The sequence below is a fragment of the Durio zibethinus genome, chromosome 8 (genome assembly GCF_047325235.1).
Source record: "Durio zibethinus cultivar Kanyao isolate XHJ-2024 chromosome 8, ASM4732523v1, whole genome shotgun sequence".
Lineage (NCBI taxonomy): Eukaryota > Viridiplantae > Streptophyta > Magnoliopsida > Malvales > Malvaceae > Durio > Durio zibethinus.
The window spans coordinates 26,147,503-26,154,669 of NC_143169.1; the positions used below are offsets into that span (position 1 = coordinate 26,147,503).

Sequence of the window (7,167 nt, forward strand, 5' to 3'; positions counted from 1 at the left end):
TTTGTAAAAAAATTATATTGATGAAAGTGTCTACATGACATCCACTTTTTCAATCCTTCATTTTTTATAAATCTTTGTTTTTAAAAGTTCATAACAAAAATTTTACAAGAATATCTCATCATTGCTAATTTGCATGATAAATCAACATTTTTTTCTTTTTTTTTTGTTTTGATTTTCATATTGATTTTTTTTAGTTTTTTTTTTTGCTTTTTATTTTTCATTAGATCAATTGTTTAAGAAAAAAAAAAAAACCCAACAGATATGCCCACGTGACATCCTATTTCATTTTTTGCTGTTGATCTGTTTTTTTAATTAGATAAATATTACTATTAAAAAAATCAGTACATAAATTTTGTAAAATAAAAGTCAATTGAGATATAAACAATAAAATAACTTGTATTTTTTATGTTTTGATTCATATGGATCTAATTGGTGTGCTTCTTTTTTTTTTTAATTTAGGATCGGAAGCTTTAAAAAATATGAATTATTACCAAATTACAATAGCATCGTCTCATTAAAATAATTTTGTAAGAAACCTTTATGAAGTAAGAAACGAAAAACTTATAATTGAAAAATGAATTAATTAATAGTGGGATAGAAAAATAATTTAAAAGATTACAATTAGTAATTTCATAATCAAATAAATGATTTTTTAAAATTAATATAAAATTGTGTTTTCTAAACCAAAGTAATGCACAAATGACAATACAAATTAATCCTTAATGGATGTCTCGCAAAAAATTTAATAAAATTACAAAAAAATTTAATTATTTCCAAAATAAAATCTTGATATATATATAATTTTGCTAAATAAAGTATTTAAACTTTTGATAATTGAAGTTACCTTCATAAATGAAATCTCATTTGAAATCCTGTAACTAATTAACTCATTTTAATATTTTAATTCTAATTAAAGTGTAACTTTCTTTTGCCCGTTGAGACTAGCATCAGTATTACTTTAATTATTTTGTCAAACAGCTTCAATTTTATCAAAATCATTTTTGTCTATACTTATATATATGCATGTGCAAAAACATGAGCATAAATGCGTATAAAAATAAAAAGAATCAAGCATTTAAGCTACATCCATAAATATATATATATATATATGTATATATTCCTCCAAATAGGTTTAAGTTTTCTCGAACCTTTTGTGTATAGTTTATAATAGTACGATTAGCATGTTCTTGATATTTGATACACACAATATAACTTGCAAGCATGTAAAATTACACGCAGATTGGAATAAAAACAGGGGGTTTTTATTTTATTTTAATTTTATCATGTTTTTGAGACAACATGAAAGAAAAAGACCCAAAGCTATATATTTATTTTTCATCAGTCATAAGCACCCCCCATACTTAGGCTAAAAGTTGATCCATCAGCACTTAAACGGAACCGCTGAAGCCTTTATTGTAAGCATATTCAACAAGGGAATCCAACTCATCATTGGTGCAGTCGATCAAATTGTCCTTATTTTTATCGGCAACGTCCATGGCCTCTTCAACTTGCTTGTTTGGCGTGAGTACACCTAGATGTTCAAAAGCATCCTTGAGCTGGTCCCTGGTGAGGCTGCCCTGCTTAGAGTAAGATCGAAACACTTGTTCCAATTTGTTTTCCTGATCCTTGTTATCCTTTGTGGCTTGCATTGTGGATTTTGAGGTTTATGACAGGGTGATATTAGAGAGAAGGCTTGTCTAGCTTGGTTTGGTTTTCTTTTCCGATGCAATTTGTTTATATAGACCCAAAACTCTGAATACGATTCTGTTGAAGTGTAGGGGAATAAAACATTTTTTGGTGGTGGCTTTTAAATTTTGATTTCCATCCTTTTTATCAATAAAATTAACAAATCAATCAATAATTTTTTATAATAAATACTTCAAAAAAATATATATTCCAATAGGATTGGTACCAATAAAAATATTAATGTTAATTTCTTCTTTTTTCTGGCTTCAAAGTAACCACAGATTGGAAAATGCTAAATAGCAGCCTCCACTATCTTGAGTCGTCGTGATGATACAAGCCTCCACTATCTTGTGTCCTTTTTCTATTGTTTCATTTGTTTTAGCCCTCAATTTGCTGTTTTTAGTTTTTTTTTTTTTTGTGGTTGCCTGATTAAATGATGCATTTTGGTCCATTTGGTTTTAATGAATTTTCAGAATTTGGTAGATCTCGTGAAACGAGTTCTAGGAAGTGCTTTGATGAGCATGCTTGTAAATTGTGATAATTATTTTGTATGAATGTTAAGTTATCCAAAAATAAATAAGTTTAGTATTAGGACTTTCTTTCTTTTATTGTTTGCTATAAATAATTCTGGAGCAAAGCAAACTACTGTTAAACTACTTATTTGCATTGTACTACTTCCAGGAATCTTAGCTTTGGTGGGTTAAAACTGTATACATGTTTCTTTCTCATATGTTCTTAATCTGGGTAGGATAGAACTAAGTTTGGGCTATTTCAATTCCTTTGCACCTTTTTTCCCTTGTACTGTAATATTTTCTCAACCACCCTTTTGCAAGGGGAAAGCTGTAGTCAAGATCAAGTGCTGAAGTAAGTAGCTCTAAGTTATCGTTTGAATTGCTCGGAGAGTTTTGAACAGTGCTGCAATAAAGTCTTAATTGTCTAAAATCTAAAGATTAGTATTTACCTCATTTTGTCTTTTTACTTGGTAATTTCTAGGAGATTATAGCAGGGGAACAACCTACTAGATTTTCTGTGTCATGTTGTTAAAAATGAAAAACTCAAAACCTTTGCCTAAACAAAGTTATCTAGATTGATACAGTTGTTCGTTAATAGTTATATCCCTATTACAAAGAATTTGTTACCGTACTGTATAACTTTTTGTTGTGTCCGCTTAACTTCTTTTGTTAATGTTCCAGAAAAGTGAGATGTCTTAAGATATCTAAAGTGAGATGTTCAAGGTTTAATTTTGCCATGGCTTACTTATAGAACAGGCTCATCATTTTAATTATGCAAAATACTGAATCAGGATGTGGATGCTGCCTGATGCCAAAGGCATTCCAAGGACATTTAGAATTGGGGATGAACAATTTGTGGACTGTGATCTGAAAATTGTGAGTGCTTTTTGCTCCACGTTTTACTTATCTATACGCTTGAGCTTTGAAGAGCCCGCTTGTTGGCATGAAAGAAACAAGGATTAGCCATACGTTTTAGTACAATAGCAATTTTTACTCTAATGGCTTGTATCGCCTTAACTTTTCTCTTCAGTTTAGTGCTAAACTTTGCTGTCTGGATTTTATTAACTGCTAACTGATTGTTTGTAATATTCATTCTTTTCTCAAACTTAGAAGGTTTTAAAGAATGAAGCCAATAGCTCTAGAGGCATTTCAGGGTCCCAGCATCTATTCAGTAAGCCAAGCTGATTTTTGTTACATCTGGATTTGAGGATTTGTACTCTAATGTGGCCTTAAATGCGTAACTTATTGCTGTATATGGAATGCAAGACTGTGGATAAAGACATTTCAGATTTGGATATGAAATTAGCGGCCGCTAGGGCACAACGCGAGACAATTATGAAAGTCCCTTTGATATCCGAGGGCTTGAAGAATGTTGAATCAACTTTAAAAAGAAAATATTTTATGGTTATAGGAATCAATAGTGCTTTTAGTAGTTGTAAACGGAGAGGTTCAGTGCGTGCAACTTGGATCCCTCAAGGTAAATTAAATGTTTTCATGGAATTATTTAGTTTAATGGTCCTTTTTTTCCTCTGATCTTCCTCTTGATGTATATAAATGGAATCTTATTATAAATGTCCCAGCTGAGAAGCGAAAAAAGTTGGAGGAAGAGAAAGGTGTCATCATATGCTTTGTTATAGGTCACAGGTAATTTCCACCCTTTCTGCCCATACTGTCTGTTCCTTCTAAAATACTTTGGCTATTTGCTATACTTTCTCCAGAAGCTGCATGTAAAAGCTTCTTGCTTAACATTGCCAATTAACTTGAGTCTGGTTGTTTTATCTTCACAAAAATTGCAAGTTCCAATGATTCTTTAGTGAAGAAGTCTAATATGTTGGTAAACTATTTGAGCGTAAAGTAGGAAGTAGAAAACTGCATTATTTGGTTCGCCTTTTCTCCAGTTCAACATCAGGTGGAATTCTTGATAAAGCCATTGAAGCCGAGGAAAAGGTGCATGGAGATTTTCTGAGATTGGTAATACTTCTGTTTTGTCCCATTCTTTCTGTTGTTATTACTATTAATGCTTACATTTATCCGGTAGTTTTAATGTATTTGTAAGTGTGAATAGACCACAGACAAATATGTAACGGGCCTTGTTCATAATAAAGGCAGCAATACATTGAGGGCTACCTGGAGTTGTCAGCCAGGACAAACTTATTTTGCCACTGCTGTCTCCTTGTGGGATGCGGAATTTTATGTTAAAGTTGATGATGACGTTCATGTAAATCTAGGTAAACAAAACTTTGTTCTTTCATCTTGCATGTAGAAATTTTTGTACATAACATAATTCCTTTGTGAATATGCCTTGATTTCTATTTTAGAATGAGATAAATTTATTATCCAAGCTTTATGATGAGTACATATAAACTTTTTGTAGGAATATGATGATGATGATGATAGTTTTAAAAGAACTAAAAACCTTTTGCTTGTCTCTGTTCACGAGAAAACTGAAACTAATCATGTTAACATAAAAATGCTCAGAAAGTGAAGTTGAAAGAAGGAAATGTGGTTCCGAAGATGAATATGGGATAAATATCTGGCAACTGTCAAGTGTACATTAACTACCTGGAACAGAATATTGACTAATGTTATCGAGTTGCTAAATTCCTGTAAACACTGTTGGTTGGTGCCATAAGGAAAATGCATTTACAATGTTTTAGTGATTCAGTGTCAGTGGATTTAGTTGATAAACATTTTAGTTATCAGATTTCAATTTGAAGGCAAGAGCTTTCATGCTGTCTTAAGACATTTTTTTGAATCAAAGTTATTAGATCTATGATAAATTGCTTAGCTACTACCTTGAATAAAATTAATTCACTCCTTCTTGAGTTTATATGCTTTAAATACACTGCAGCAACACCTGGTGTGACTTTTGCTGGACATAGAAAGAAACCTTGAGTTTATATCGGCTGCATGAAGTCTGGTCCTGTTCTTGCTCGAAAGTAAGCAGAGTGCTGTGCTTTCTGAATTAGCTTATATTAAGATATTGGCAATATTTGGTTGTTCTTATATATATGCTCTTTATTTAATAGGGGAGTGAAATACCATGAACCTGAGTACTGGAAATTTGGGGAGGTTGGAAACAAATATTTTCCACGTGTTACAGGGGAGCCGTACGCTATGTCGAAGGATTTGGCCACTTGCATATCAATAAATCAGTGAGTTCATACTTTTCTCTTTGGTATGATTTCAACCCTGTTATATTTGATAAATTGATGCGTGCACTTCAACTAAGAGGAAGCTGGTTATCCCGTTACTGAACTAGCAATTAGAACAAAGAGGCTTTAGCTCCAGTTGCATGTGGCAAGCGGTAGAATCATGGGTTTCCACATGTTCAATTCCAAAGTTCTAATATCAATTACTTCAAGAAGTGTCAAAACTTTGTTATTGCCTCTAGTTGTAATAATTATGCTCTTTCTTAGGAATGTACTGCGTAAATATGCTAATGAAGATGTTTCATTGGGATCTTGGTTTGTCGGTTTAGATGTGGAGTATGTGGATGATAGGAGACTCTGCTGTGGTACACCAACAGGTAACTCTTATAATATTATGTATCATAAATGTATTTCTGTTTCTCTGCAAGGGGCAGGGTATGGGGGCACTTTTCTGGGATAAAGAGTTTTAGCTTACAAAATGTAGTTTTGGACGAATATATGTCATAGATGAAAAGTCCGATGACTGAACATGTAAATTTGATCTATGATGTCACCATTCCAGCATCCAGGGTGGAGAGTTCTTGTTAATATTGTTTTCTGAAGCCCCAATCAATATTAAGTTTGGGCAGTGAACCTATCAGAGGCCAGCTTTTGGTATTGGGACAAAACTGGTTTTGTGCGTATTGTTTCCTTTGCACGACATTTAAACTGTGTTGTCTTGTTCATCTAGTATTATAGAACTGACTCAACTTTTTTCTTGCAGAGGTGAATGGAAAGCTCAAGCCGGTGATATCTGTGTTGCTTCATTTGACTGGAGGTGCAGTGGGATTTGCAGATCTGTGGAAGTTCATGAACGTTGTGGTGAGGACAATAATGATTTATGGACCACGAACTTTGTGCAAACGGCCGGCAAGAAGTTCTTTCTAACTGAGGAAAGATACACGTGAGAACCAGGCAAAGAGATGCTTTTTGTTTCCCTTCCTTTTTTTTGCCTTTCCCACACTTGCATTGCATTCATAGGTGTAAAGAATGTGTAATAGTAGAGCATACAATAGAAATAGAAGAGAGGCCCCTCGCTGCTGGGGTACTCCTCTACTTCAGAGGATACCAACCCCAACAGCTGTAAGAAAGAATGAAGACAGAACTGCATCATCAACCTCATTCTTTGAAGGGTGGAGAGCTGGATTACAAGTTCTCTGCCATGGTGATGAGATCCATAATTATAGAGTACGTATTAATCTTTGTAGGCATCATTTTGCTGCTTCCTAAATAAAATCAATATATTACACATTTGTATCTTCAAGACTTCTCTCTCGTCGTTCATATGAACGAAGTTGATTCAGATACATTCATTATTCATCCTAGATTCATGTGGATCGATGAAGAAGTCACAGTGACATCACAGCCTTGAATCATGTGAGTTTATGCTGGCAGCCATCCTATACTGAATCAAAAGCCCACTGATGGATCTCTAAGCATAAAGAAGTGACTCCTTTGAGCTAATGGATTTATTTTTCTTACAAAATTGAAGCAAAGAAATGTGATTAATACAGCCAATATTTTTCCTGCTTGTACGTCGTATGCTGTTGTTTGTACTGAATCACTGATGATATTGATACCCAACAAAGCTAAACCCTCCATTCACTCCGCTACAAGCGTCTTTTGGGCCTTTCAGTAATGAAGCTGAAGGTTGGAACAATATAACAATTTTAAAAACAGATATCAATTTATTATATCCTTCACCTTTTCATTTTCATGAGGATTTTCAATAAGCCACAATGCCAAATACATGGTTTTCTGGCTTTCCGAATTTTGCC

At 33.3% G+C, this 7,167-nt stretch overlaps 1 pseudogene across 1 annotated transcript; it reads left to right on the forward strand.

The window, feature by feature from the left end:
* The first annotated feature begins 1,944 nt into the window (after positions 1-1,944).
* LOC111278679 (putative beta-1,3-galactosyltransferase 2) lies at positions 1,945-6,640 on the forward strand (annotated as a pseudogene). The gene is made up of 9 exons (XR_016344179.1): positions 1,945-3,074; positions 3,309-3,369; positions 3,465-3,675; positions 3,779-3,842; positions 4,097-4,169; positions 4,308-4,426; positions 5,050-5,137; positions 5,228-5,353; positions 6,114-6,640. The product of XR_016344179.1 is annotated as a putative beta-1,3-galactosyltransferase 2 (transcript).
* Positions 6,641-7,167: the final 527 nt, after the last annotated feature.